The sequence below is a fragment of the Capricornis sumatraensis genome, chromosome 22 (assembly GCF_032405125.1).
Source record: "Capricornis sumatraensis isolate serow.1 chromosome 22, serow.2, whole genome shotgun sequence".
Taxonomy (NCBI): Eukaryota; Metazoa; Chordata; class Mammalia; order Artiodactyla; family Bovidae; genus Capricornis; species Capricornis sumatraensis.
In genome coordinates, this window is record NC_091090.1 from 16633896 (window position 1) to 16648265 (window position 14370).

The window sequence follows — 14370 nt, forward strand, 5'->3', positions numbered from 1 at the left end:
CCATCATACATATGTGTGTATATGTATGTATGTATGCATACATATATATGTGTGTGTGTGTGTGTGTGTGTGTGTGTATATATATATATATATATATATATTTGTGTATTTGTTTTTGGTTGCACTGGGTCTTTGCTGGTGCACGTGGGCTTTCTCCAGTTGTCGTGACCTGGGGCTTCTTGTCGTGCTTTCTCTTGATGTGGATAGAGCACAGGCTCCAGGCACATGGGCTTCAGTAGTTGCAGCATGTGGGCTCATGGACTTACTTAGTAGTGCTTAGTATAAGCATGTGGGCTTAGCCGCCCATGGGCTCTAGAGCATCGGCTCAGTGGTTACGGCGCATAGGCCTTATTGCTCCACAGCGTGGAGTCCTCCCAGAGCGGGGATTGAACCCGTGTCCCCTGCTTTGGTGGATGAATTCTTATCCACTGTACCACCAGAGAAGCCCCTATGTTATATCTTCTTAAACTAGTCTTCTGTTGATGGGCCCTTGGGGTGCATCCATGTCTTGGCAACTGTAGATGGTAGTGCTGTGAACATTGAGGTGCATGTATCTTCTAAAATTAAACTTTTCTTTTTCCCCCCAAATGTACCTGGGAGCGAATCACTGGGTCATGTGGCAGCTCTGCTTTTTACTGTTTTCCGCCATGACTGCACCAGTCTACATTCCCGCCAGCAGTGTATGAGAGTTCCCTTTCTCCACATCCTCTCCAGCATTTATTATTTGTAGACTTGCTGATGATAGCCTGAAATGAATAATTGAACGTTTTACTGAATCTGTTGAGTAACTGTAGGGATTGAGGAGAAATTTTCAAAATCACAGTGAGGTCTTGATGTAAATCCTTAGGTCCTGCTGCTGATCTTCATGGGGAGTCTGTCTGAAATGGTCAAGATAATGTACTTGATGATAACTGCTTGAATTAGGGCTTTTAAATTGCTTAGTAGTGTTGTGAACCTTGGATTTGCCGGAGGTAGCACTTACTGAGAGGGCCACTGAGCCATTTTATCGACAGTGTGTCTCCCGTTACTATGTATACTTGAACATGGGTGATACAAAGAGACCTGTTGTAAATGGGGTAGCAGTTCGTAGTTCTTGACTCATTCAGATATCTGTGAGTCAACACTAATTACTGGGGGTCAGGTGTTTGTGCTGGAAAGTTCTCTCAAGTGACTTTATTCCTTTATGTTAATAATCTGTTGAAATAATTCTTTCCTTATTTGTCCAACAGTAAGTGACATTGTGAAATCATAGTAACTTTTAAAAATACTTTTAAAATACTTCACCTCATTTATCCTCACAGGCCTGTTGTGGGCAGGACAAATATCTGAATTTTACAGTTAAGAAACCAGATGGCTGCTTCAGGCGTGATTATCTTCACAGGACTGGTGTTAAAGATTTGAGATATTGCTAACTGTGGCCTGGTCCTTTGCTTCCAAAGCTAGAAACTCTTATATTGAAGGTTTCCTAAGACTTTTGGGGCCATAATTATGCTAACCAAACTCATGAGACCAGTTGATTAGAAAAATCAGAGATAACAGGAAGATTAATTACATTAATAAAACAGAACCAGTTGATTGCAATCTTTTCAGGTTGTACTACATCTGTGACTATAGTGCTTTTATAAGTTTGTCTCAGTTCAGAGCATCACTTTTGTGAATTCAAGGTACTCGAATTTATAGTCATTCTACTCCCCCTCTTCTGTCCCTGGGAAAATATTTTTCCTACCATAGATCAGTTTTGCCTGATTTGGAGATCATATAAATTGATTTAGGTGGTATGTGTTCTTTTTGTAAGGCTTCCCTGACTCAGTATAGTGTTTTTGGTATTCATCAGTAGTCTGTTCCTTTTTATTGTGTGCTTTTTAATAGTTTCTATTGTGTGAATATACCACTGTTTTGTTCCTCTGTTCTCCTGTTTATAGATACCCTAATTTGCTTTTTAAATTTTAACAACAATAACACAAAAGTCACTTGTCAGCATGACTTCTTACCTAACATCAGGTAATGGACTAGAATTGATTGTAATTTTCTTAGATAGCTTTATAGTTCAGCCTTGTTTTTTCTAGTTTCCTTGATTTGGTTTTAGATATGGTACGTGAGATACCCTAGCCCTTTGAGCACCCCAGTTGCAAACCATCTCATCTGTTACGTATTGATTTCTACTAGGGGATGATTTTTTAAATCTTAATGCCTTTAGCCCACTGTGTACTGACTATTACGGTGATTCACTTTTTAAACAAAAGTGTGCCTATTCTTATTTATGGTCCAGTTTTGTAAAATCTTGCCTGTCTCCCTGAACCCAAAGGCAACACTGAGAGCTAATATGAGAGTTTTGTTTTGGGAACTTTGTGGCCCACTCTATTTCTGTTCAGAGATCATGTTTGCCTAATGACCTGACATTTGAGCCTGTTTTTTGTTACTCGACATTTTCCTCATTAAAAAACCTTTACTATATCCAACAGTCTTTGGTAAATGAGACCCCTTTTCCTTTTCTTTTCTGAATCAGACATCTCATGGTCCTTTAACATTTTCAGAACTCTGATAATTTTTCTACCATCTATGTGGAACCTTGTAGTTTTTCAGGGAAAAAAAAGAAGGGATTGGAACATACCTCAAAAGTTAATAGATGTATGACTAATGCTGGGTATAATAAGATCATTTCTTAACTTTGCATATATTATACTACTTGGAAAATAGTGCTCCATGATTCTTCTCTATCTCTTGCTCTTCCACTTGCTCTGTATTATTAATGTATTTAGTATGGGTGAGCCTTGGTCATTTTTACTAAGCTTTTTTTAATATCTAAATTTGCCAAACTTGTACTTATATTTTTCTTTGTTAATCAAGTTTTTATATAACTCTTATTTATCAATTCATGCTATATCTTGATTTGTGTATTCTGTGATTTCCTCTGAGGGATAGAAACTAACTTCTAGTATTAGGATTTAGTAAGTGGAATAACTTGAATCTGAGACCATAGGACTCTAATAAATAATGTTTTGGAAGAAAAAGTTGGTAGCTGGAACTTGCTGAAACTTTGTTTCTGTTCTTTAAGGGAATCTGCCATAAACTGAGGGTTGGGACAGGCCCTTGGGAAGTCTTCCAGACAGCAGTGAGTCTTAAATACTTAATGATGCATCAGAGAAGAACCAAGCAAAACCCTGTAATAATTTAGAAACCTTGTAGCTTTTCTTGTGTTGATTTCCTTCCCACTTTGGTTCTTTACATGACATTAATAAGTGGAAGTAGAACAAAATGTTCTGAATTTCATCTTTCTTATATATGCTTCCCGATGGAGTTTCTTAGAAGCAGGGAATTGGTCTAAAGAGAATAGGTTAGAGATGTGGATAGTTTGTGAAAACTTAGATATTCAAGGGAGGAATCATTTTCCTTTTTTGTTAGCCTCTCATGTCTCTGATTTGACTTTTTGCCAGTCTTTTTCACATGTGTTCAGCCATCTTGGGAATTTTCTTCAGGTGAGGAGTGTGGCAGAGGCCTCAGGAAGAGAACACTATGGAAAATGGTTTGCAAGGAAGCCTAGCACAGTTGCTGGCGAGATTCTGCAACAGTTGTCTTTTTACCTAGTACCCTTCAAAGCTCGAAGAAGGAAGTCAGAACAGCTCCCAGTCTCATAGCCCTCCCTTTGCCGAGCTCTGTGTTGGCTGGCGTGTGTGTGTGCAGTCTTTCACTGTGTCCAGCGCTGCACCTGCATGTGCTGTAGCCTGCCAGGTTCCTTTGTTCATGGGATTTTCAAGGCAAGAATACCGGAGTGGGTTGCCGTTTACTTCTCCAGGGGATATTCCAGATCCAGGGATTGAACCCTTGTGTCTTGTGTCTCCTGCATTGGCAGGCAGATTCTGTACCACTGTGCCACCTGGGAAGCCCGTGGTAAATGGTTGTGCCACGCTGTTCAGAGACATGTGGTTGGTGGGATGAGAGAGAGATACAGAGAAAGCACAGATTTCCATTTGGGGGCTGCCACGATCTTTCATTATGTGAAAGCCTTGCTAAGAATGGCATTTGCCATCATCTTAGTGCAACAAAAAGGCATTTAAAAGTTGTTAGGGCTGCAGTGGTTTGGTTTCTTCAAAGGAAATATCTTTTTAAATATTTAAAAGTATTATCTGCTTATTTGAAGCAATTCAGAATTGTATATAGCGTAAAGTGAAAATTGTCTCTTTCCCACCTCGTTTCTAAATACTACTTTCGGGAGATGACTTCTTCTTTGGTGTCTTAACCTTCCAGACCAGACGGTTCTCTTTGGTGTAAAGAATCAATGCATCACTTAGGTATACTCATGGAGTTTGATTTTTATAACCTTTCCAAGGAACTTGACTAACACTAGGTCATTCTGGTTTCTTAGGAGGAATTAGGGACTTTGGTTGTCTTTTTTATGCTCTGAGAGTTGACAGGATATTCTGTTAGAAACTTGTCCGGTAAGTTGTAACTCCTGAATTTTTATTTCCTTTTATAAGTGAAGCAGTATTTTGGTTGCAGTGTGGTGAAAGCCCCAGTTATCTTAGCAAATTACTCCAAAACTTAGGGCCTTAAAAAACAATTTATGGTTATTTCTAAGAGTTGACAGGCTCAGTTTGCAAAGGGGTGTAGCATCACTTCTGTTACCTCTGTAATGGTCAAAGCAGTTACAGAGCCTGCCCGGGTTCAAGGGAGTGGGGCAGGGAATGGCCTTCTCCAGCAGAGGCCTAGCAGAGAGCTGGGGCCGTCTTCAGTCTTCCACTAGCGGTGTGACTGGCGCGGTGGCAGTCTTGAGAGGGAGAGGTGGCGGTTACAGAATATCGTTCTTACACTCACTAGTCTTCTGGGTTAGACTTTACCATGCTCAGGCACAGCTTCAAGGTAAATTTATTTTATTGTTTCTGGTAAAGGAGAAGAAAACATCAGTAACATTTGTCTACAGGAAAGGTTTTTAATGATGTAAGAAAGAAGATGAACTCTAGAGGAAGAAGGTAAGGTTTCCTACTCCCCTCTGCTCTCAAGGAAGCATACATAACTCTTAAGAGGTAACTTGCTTTATTGCTTTTTCTTATTGAGAACTCTGGTAGCTTGCAGAATTTAAGAAGATGGTTTTTGAAGCAGATGGATACATTGAATGTGTCATTAAGGGGCTTCCCAGGTGGTGCTAGTGGTAAAGAACCTGCCTGTGAATACTGGAGATGTAAGCGATGTGGGTTTGATCTCTGGGTTGAGAAGATCCCCTGGAGAAGGAAACGGCAACCCACTTCAGTATTCGTGCCTGGAGAATCCCATGGACGGAGGAGACTGGCAGGCTACAGTCCAGGGGATTGCAAAGAGGTGGACACGACTGAAGTGACTTAGCACAAGCATGCATGTGTCATCAAGAGAGCCAGGTATGCCAGTCTCCACCTCCTCAGAGATTTGCTAGACGAGACATCCCTTCCCTGTAACTCCGTGCCCCATACACGTATCCTCTTAGATCATGTTTGTAAAGTGCTTTGGGAAATGATGAAGTGGCTTTATTAGCATGGTTCATAATTTTCCCAACCCTTTAGCTTAAAATGAGCCCCTTGCTTATCTTTCAAGATACTTGCTTTTCAGAGATTTAATGGGAGGATTTTTGTCTTCCGATTAGATTTTAAAAACGAAACTGCCCGTTTGGAGTTTTGGAACCTGAGCTGCCCTGCACTCTTGAGTGTGTAGAGCGTGAGCGTTCTCTAACCTCTGTGTGTGCTTTTGCAGGTCCCTCTGTACAGTCGCTCCCATCACCTACCTGGGCCCTTACTACACACCCGGGAAACTTTTTCTTATCCTACAGTATTCATGTTGGTTTCTTTGTTCCTCTTAGAGCACTAACTGACCATGTCTGTGTGTTTGAGTTTATTCTAAACTGAGTGCTGAGGCCATCTCAGTCATCTTTACTGCCCTCAATTTGCTTAAATTTAATGTGTTGAATGAAGTGTACTAGTAGATGCACAGTATTCCTCTAAACCTGAGGCTTGTCAGAAACTAACACTGGAGGGTGGTTTAAAAAAAATGTGGAAAGAGAGAATATGATGAAAGCCACTGAGCACCTAATAATGGCAACTGATATTTCTATAGCACTGTATAGTACACAAGACTCTTCGCTTAAGTGTGGTTATATACTTTTGACTCTAGTTCAGTTCAGTTGCTCAGTCGTGTCAGACTCTTTGCAACCCCATGAATCGCAGCACGCCAGGCCTCCCTGTCCATCACCAACTCCCGGAGTTCACTCAGACTCACATCCATCGAGTCAGTGATGCCATCCAGCCATCTCATCCTCTGTCATCCCCTTCTCCTCCTGCCCCCAATCCCTCCCAGCATCAGAGTCTTTTCCAGTGAGTCAACTCTTCGCATGAGGTGGCCAAAGTATTGGAGCTTCAGCTTCAGCATCATTCCCTCCAAAGAAATCCCAGGGCTGATCTCCTTCAGAATGGACTGGTTGGATCTCCTTGCAGTCCAAGGGACTCTCAAGAGTCTTCTCCAACACCACAGTTCAAAAGCATCAATTCTTTGGCGCTCAGCCTTCTTCACAGTCCAACTCTCACATCCATACATGACCACAGGAAAAACCATAGCCTTGACTAGATGGACCTTAGTCGGCAAAGTAATGTCTCTGCTCTTAAATATGCTATCTAGGTTGGTCATAACTTTCCTTCCAAGGAGTAAGCGTCTTTTAATTTCATGGCTGCAGTCACCATCTGCAGTGATTTTGGAGCCCTCAAAAATAAAAGTCTGACACTAGGAGGGTTGCAAATATTTCCTCTCCTTTACAGATGAGTAGAGGGAGTCTGGAACTTGCTCAAGCTCTCTCCTCTAGAAAGAGGTGGAGCTAGAACTCAAGTCTGGTTATGTAAATGTCTGAGGCAATCCTGTAATTTTTGCTTGTGATTTTTAATCAGGTAGGTTCTGCTTTCCGAAGAAACATTATCTGAAGATAAAAAATATATTGAAAGATGATCATTGAATTCTGGGCTTTCCTATTTCTGGCAATATAGTAACCAGAGATTTCTTTTTTTTTTCTTTCTGGCTATGCTGTGCAGAATGTGGAATCTTAGTTCCCTGCTTAGGGATCGAGCCTGTGACCCCTGCAGTGGAAGCGTGGAGTCTTAACTGCTGGACCTCCAAGGAAGTCCCTACCAACCAGAGATTTAATCTGTAGTAGTTTGATTTATATTGTCCAATGCAATATGGATCTTCCCTGGTGGCTCAGACGGTAAAATGTCTGCCTAAAATGCAGATAGACCCGGGTTCAATCCCTGAGTCGGGAAGACCCCCTGGAGAAGGAAATGGCAACCTACTCCAGTATTCTTGCCTGGAGAATCCCATGGACGGAGGAGCATGGTGGCAGAGTCGGACAGGACTGAGTGACTTCATATACTGGATATGAAAGTTCCTGTTTATATTTCTTGCATTTTGAGACTTTGCACAATTTAAAAGTTACTCTTCTTAAAGTTATTTGTCCAAGTTAACAACTGCTAACAAAATCTCATCAGTTAGTTTCCTACTAGATAGAGTATTATTGTATTACATAATCAGAGCACTGTAGACACAAAAAATGATTTGAGTGGCATTTTTTCAATTCTGTGTAGTATGGTGTGTAATTAGTACCATTCTGCATGCATAAGAGAGAAGTTAATCTATTATATACAAAGGATGGTTTAGGGAATAGGTTGACAAACTGCTGCTCAGAGCTACATCTAGCCAAAGAACTAAAATTTTTTATAAGAATCATTTTATGTTTTATGCTTATTGCAAAGAGAATAGTATTTCTGTGAATATTATATGAAATTCAAATTTCGGTGTCCATAAATAGTTTCATTGGCAGTCACCCTCGTTCATTTACTTAACTGTTGACAGCTGCTTTCAAGCTCCACTGGCAGAATTGAGTAGTTGTGACAGAGACCATGTGGTCTGACAGACCTGAAGTATTTACAGAAAAGGCTTGCCAGCCTGTGCCTTAGGGCATTAGTGCTTAAGTCTGTCTTGCGGAACCTCAGTTGAGAAAGGGTAAGCTTACGAATGAAGACACCTGTTCGTTAAAAGTATTTGTGTTTAAGAGGAGGAGTATGTGTACCACAGCTGTTTTCAGCATTTGATCCTTCTTTTGTACTGGAGTGATATCCTTTGTCCCTTGGCTCTGGCAATTATAGCCTGGATTGGGCACACAGGTTTTATTTTGTTCTAACATGCTGAGTTTGACTTATCCATTGTATTTGACACTTTGAAAAGCACTTTTTTTAATGGCTTACGTTGAGATTTGCTTTTGAGAAGCTACTAATTGGCAGTTCCAAACTGGACAGATTGAGGCCAGGTAAAGCCTGTAGGTGCCTGTCAGGCAGCAGTGAAGTTAAAAATCACCTGCTGTCAACACTAGGAAATTTTCCTATCATTTTCATTTTTTGAGTAAATGAAGGATCGTTAGATTTCTGAAGTTGTAGCACTGAATGGGGAAACTGGGTAGTTTGCCTCTGTGGAGTTCCCTTTGTTTCTGTAGCCTAATCATGAATTACTCTCTGCTAAGCTCTTTCTGGCTTTGGTTAGAAATATTTTTCTGGTAAGTTTTTAATTAGGAAATGCAGAAATAAAACTGCTTGAGTTGTCATAACTTGAACTTGCTGTGAAACTTTTAAACTGGAGAGGGTGCCAATGAAGACTTGTTTGAAAAAATAGCGGAGGGATATGTTCCCTGCCTAAATTAATGCTGTTGGTTTTGTATTATATGAAGCTGAAGACAATTATAGATGGGGCTAATAAGGACTGTTGAGGAGAAAGCTATCGACTTCTTTCTTTAAACTTCTATTTTGTATGGAACTTTCGTAACTTAGATCTAATTTTGACAAGTGAGGTTCTTCAACATCATGTTTTCCTGTAGAAGTAGATCTTTAAATAAAAAAATCAACTCCAGAGTTTGACAGAAATCTTAAAACATATCAGTGAATAGTGTTTTATTATTCAGGTGCTACGCTGTGCTTCGACACTCAGTCGTGTCTGACTCTTTGCAGCCCCATGGACTGTAGCCTGCCAGGCTTCTCTGTCCGTGGGGATTGTCCAGGCAAGAACACTGGAGGATGTTGCCATGGCCTCCTCCAGGGGATCTTCCTGACCCAAGAGAGACCCTTGGGCGTCTCAGACCCTTCCTGACCCTGGTCTCCTGCATTGCAGGCAGATTCTTGGCCGTCTGAGCTACCAGGGAAGCCCAGGCGTTGTGTGACTTGAACAGGAAAGCGCTGAGAAGTGCTGTGAGCAGGGTTTGAACCTGCTTGGGGAGACCCCATGGGATCTTAAGTCCAAGGCCTTAACCACTGGACCATCACAGCTCTCTGTGCACGTTGCTTAATTAAGATTACTTTGGTTATAAGAAATAAGTCCATTAACATGATTTTAGTAAGGGGAAAGTTTACTTTAAGGCCATTCACTCAGTTCATTCAGTAAACATTTATTGAGTCAGATAGTTTGTGTCAGGCACTGTTCTAGATCTTCAAGAATACAGGGAAGTCTCAACATTAATCAAAGAGCAAGCACCATTGTGTACCTAATAAACCTAGATTCAAGGAGGTGCTGAGGATCTTAATGGTAGGTTGTATCAGTCACATGAAAGACTTATTGAAATGCAGAAGAATAATGTGCATTTCTGACAAGTTCCCTGGTGACCACACTTGGAGCACTTTAATAAGTTCTTAGAGGGATTATCTAATTGATTCATCTCTGACAACATATGAATGTTGTCTAATTCCCTTTTGCCATCTGGGGTGTCTGATATCCATCCTTCATCTAAACAGGAATTTTTCTGGAGGGCAGTTACTCTTGAAGGACATGATGGCAGATACAGGCTGTGAACCGTGTCCAGTGAAACACAGAACGAACTCTGACAGGTTGTGTGTTATAGTCATCTGTCTTCTCCTTTTTCCTACCTATCTGTTCTTATTCTTTGTTAAACTTCTAATTTTCTTTACAGAGTCTGAGTCAGTTTTGGAAGTTCTTTTGAAAGGGAGAGTGTATGATGTTCCAACTTTCTACCCTTTTCTCTCTTGAGGTTTAACACAAAGAGAAACACATGTTAACTTCTCCCTTTTTGTCCGGAAGAGTCAGAACTTCACAGCCAGGAGGATTTTGGCGGTAGGTGATGGTGGTAGTGGGGTGAATTTTTTTTAAACTTTTGGGAAAAAGTTGGCGACTTTCAGGCTATTGAAGTAGGTAGTACAGATCTGAAGTAGGATTGGGGTAGTAGGAAGTAGATAAGATAGAGTAGAAGAAACACAAAGAGATGAAAAATGTGTTAATGGAAAACAAACTTTAAGAATTAATGTCCTGGTAATTTTCCTGAAAAAACAAATGCTATAAGGAATGTCACGGCAGAGGTGAAACACAGTGCTGAAATAAAACAGCCAGCACAGTGGACCAGAAATGTCCAGGGAGAAGCCATTTGTGGCCTGAATGTGAATTATTTTAGGGTGATTGGAAAGGTTTTTGATAGGGAAATAAAGGTACCCAGTGAAGATTGTACTCAGGGGTAGTTTTGCCAGGAATGTAAAAAAGGAAAAGTCATTTCTTAGACTGGTTCTTTCCAAAGTGCTATTACCATGTTATTCAATCTTCACAAATAAATTGGATGTGTCTTATTTTTCCCCTTTTCACTGAGGGTGGAATTTAGTAGAGATTTAACTTGCTTAAAGAAAACCTAGGTTACTGAGTTCAGTGAGTCTAGACTTTAAAACCTCAATCTTACTCGTTATCTTTTTCCTTGGAAATGAGGTTCTTTTACTGTTTTCCCAGTCTTAGTTATATCTACGTAGCCGGAAGCCAGAGTCATCTTTGAGCTTTATACCTCCTCCATTATTCACCAAACTGATCTTCTGCCTGTATCTTACATTTTTCTCTCCCTCTTTGCCATCACTGCCACAGTATGTCAGGCAGCCTCTGCCTCCTGTTTGGCCTGTTGTGTTTAAATGAAACTTCTTACTGGGTTCTGGTCTTTCTCTCATTCCATTAATTTATGATCTTTGGAAAACAGACCTGTTAATGTCATTTACGAACCAAAAGAACAGGATGAATGCTTACTGTTTGAGATGAAATTCAGAAACTCTGTAGTCTGAGTTCAGACTATACTGTTTTACCTAACCACCTAATTTTATCCACATATACTTTGCATAAGCCACATAAAACTAACTGTTCCTTACTTATAGTAATCTCTGATCTCAAAGTGTTGTAGTATAATTATAAATGGATTTCATAATGACCCTGAATCTTAAAATAGAGTTAAAATTTTCTTTGGTATTTTTATATGTTTGCTTAAGAGGGCAAGACAGTATATAAAATAAAAATAACTGTCCAAGAGAGTTAAAACTGGGGAGGATGGGGAACCACAGCTTGGTACTTATAAGGATAGGTTTTCAGCTGTTAGGAACAATTGGCTTCTTAGACTCCTCAGGTACTCAGGGATCTGACCAGTCAATGTTTTACCGTAGTTGCCTAGTTCCTGCTTTGGCTCCTTTTGTAGCTTAATATATATTTTGCTTTGTTTGGGGCTTGTTGGTTAAACATGAATTCTTTAAAGCAGTATAGAAACAAGAGAAAAGATTATAGCATATACAGTATGTGTTACATGTAAAATGTCCAGTTTAGGCATCAAAAATAATTTTGTGATAATTTCTAAAGAATCATTAGAAATCTTTCTAAGCATTACTTAAGAAGATCGCAAGCCCAATTTAACATGCTTCTTGACTTCTAGCTCTTGACAAAACCGGAATCAGGCTATGTGACCTTAGCAAGTTATGTGACTTCCCTGAGACTCAGTTTCCTTATCTCATAAAAGAGCTTAGACTAGGTAAGTGGTTCTTCACGGGTGGTGGGGAGGTTGAATTTGTCTCCTGGCGGACACGTGACAGTGTCTGGAGATATTTTTAGTTGTTATCACTTAGTGGAGAAGAGGTGCTAATGACATCAAGTGGGTAGAAGCCAAGAATACTGCTGAACATCCTACAGTATATAGGACACTCTGCAAAACAAGGGTTACCTGGAAGTGGTCCAGGTTTTGATCTGTTCCGTTCTGTGCTGTACAGATCTTCAAATTGGTCCCATATACCTCCAGATCAAAACCACACTCCTTTCCTTTTTTAACCCAGTGTGGTATCTTTATTACCTCACGAACGTATCTTGCTTTCGAAACTTCTTGCCTTCTCATTTTCTCTCTTCCTGGAATGTCTTTCTGCCTCCTACTTGTTGTATATGGTTGATCCATGAATAACATGGGTTTGAATTGCTCAGGTCTGTTTATATGTGGATTTTTTTTTCAGTAGTAAATACTACAGTATTATAAACTCTGGTTGATTGAATCTGCAGATGCAGATGACTGACTATAAGTTATACATAGATTTTTGATGGCATGAAGAGTTAGTGCCCCTGACTCCATATTGTTCCAGGGTCAACTGCAGGTATACTGTCTCTAAAGACATAAATTTTTGTATTCCCTTAACATTTGGTGTTAATTTAAACTAAATCATAGTTCTTTAATTTCACATGTTCTTTGTGTACTGTATTTCTAAACTTTTTAAGTTTCTCAGAGGGTGTCTTCTCTCTGCTTTTAATCTTTTCTCCACTGTAGATATCTTTGATGATTTGGTTTTTTTCAAACCCTGGTGGGCTTAGGAAAAAAAAAAAGAGTAAAAGAGTTGTGAGAAGTTGATTGTGATTGGTGCACTTCTAGGTCATAATTTCTGTTTTGATGTGGTCTGAATATTTCACTTCATTTTGTATGATCAGAAATGCTCCAGCTTAGAATTAAGGGATTTAGTGTGAGTTGGTTCATTCATATCACTCTAAATTTAACACCTGAAAGTGAGGCTTACATTGGTAAGATCCGTGTGAAGAGAGGACTGGGTAAGGTCGCATCATGGGAGACTGGCTTGAGGTGGAGTTCCATGACAGGTGGGCACAGGGGCCACAAGAGAGCAGGGATGGGGGAGGGGCACAAACTAAAGGACAATCTAAAGGTAACAAGGTGAGCTGCCTATTTAAAAAATGTGCCGAGCAGTATTCCTGAGCTTCAGAAAAGCTGGATTTTTAAAAACTTCTGTTTCTTGCTGTTGTATAGCTCGAACCCTGGATTTTGATACCTAGGTCAGTAATCCTATCACTAGAATTCAGTAATAATATGGTTAAGTAATCTTTCTGGGATAATCTAGGACCTTTAACCATACTTACAACTTTGCTTTTAAGGGAAAGGGAGGAGTTCTGAGTTCCAAACATTGGTTTTGTACTCTAGAAGGGAACTTATGGTATATAAAATTTGCTAAAACAATACATTTTATAAGTCTGTTTTGTTTCCAAGTTTTTGCTTGTGAGCAGTGTCACATATAAAAGAAGTAGGAAGAAAATACTAAAACCTCTAAGACTCTAAAGTGTATAGTTAGAAACTTGGATAACTAAGTAGATTGCATAAAAATTACTGCCAAAATAAATTATTGAGGGGAAAAACAGATCTTATAACGTCTATTGTATTTTTGATGACAAAAGTAATATATGTTCAGGATAGAAAATTCAAACACACAAAAATAAGGCTTTTGTCTTGCTTTGCCATTTATGGTGGCCTAACCCACCAGACAGGGAGAAATCAACATGCAAAATATTTTTCTGAATGTGCCGTCTTTAGGGAGACATAAGTTCAGGTAAAAAGCGCATATATTGATTTAATTTAAAAATAGTGGAGGGACATATTAGGGCATGATTATATTAGATTGGTGCAAATATAATTGTGGTTTTGGACCGTGAATTTTAAATCATTATGACTAGGCTCAAACACACCTTTATTCATCAAAATAGGAATCATTGCAATCAACACATTTTTTGCCAATAAGTTTGTTTATTCCTGTAGCATAAAAATCCATGCTTTGAGATTCAACGAACTCTTGGAAAGCATTTTCTGCCTCCTGCTGGTTGTGGAAGCGTTTTTCCCTACAAAAGTTGTTGAAATGCTTCAAGAAGTGGTAGTCTGTTGGTCATATATGAGTGTGGTGGATGAGACAAAACTTGGTAGCCCAGTCCTTTCAAATTTTGAAGTGTTGGTTGTGTGATGTGTAGTCGAGCATTGTCATGGAGAATTGGGCCCATTCTGTCGACCAACGCTAACTGCAGGTGTTGTAGTTTTTGGTGCATCTCATCGATTTGCTGAGCCTGCTTCTCAGATGTAACGGTTTCGTCAGGATTCAGAAAGCTGTAGTGTATCAGACAGGCAGCAGACCACTAAACAGTGACCGTGACCTTTTTTTGGTGGAAGTGGCTTTGGGAAGTGCTTTGGAGCTGTTTCTCAGTCCAACCACTGAGCTGGGGGTTGCCAGTTGTATAAGGTCAGCTTTTTATCATGCGTCACAATCC

At 39.8% G+C, this 14370-nt stretch overlaps 1 protein-coding gene and 1 non-coding gene across 3 annotated transcripts in view; one reads left to right on the plus strand and one right to left on the minus strand.

Moving 5' to 3' along the window:
- ZFAND3 (zinc finger AN1-type containing 3) overlaps window positions 1-14370 on the plus strand; it is a 318501-nt gene that overhangs the window by 23320 nt on the left and 280811 nt on the right. The gene's annotated exons all lie outside the window — the stretch shown is intronic.
- TRNAL-UAA (transfer RNA leucine (anticodon UAA)) lies at window positions 9236-9317 on the minus strand. The gene has a single exon. It is a non-coding gene; the product is annotated as a tRNA-Leu (tRNA).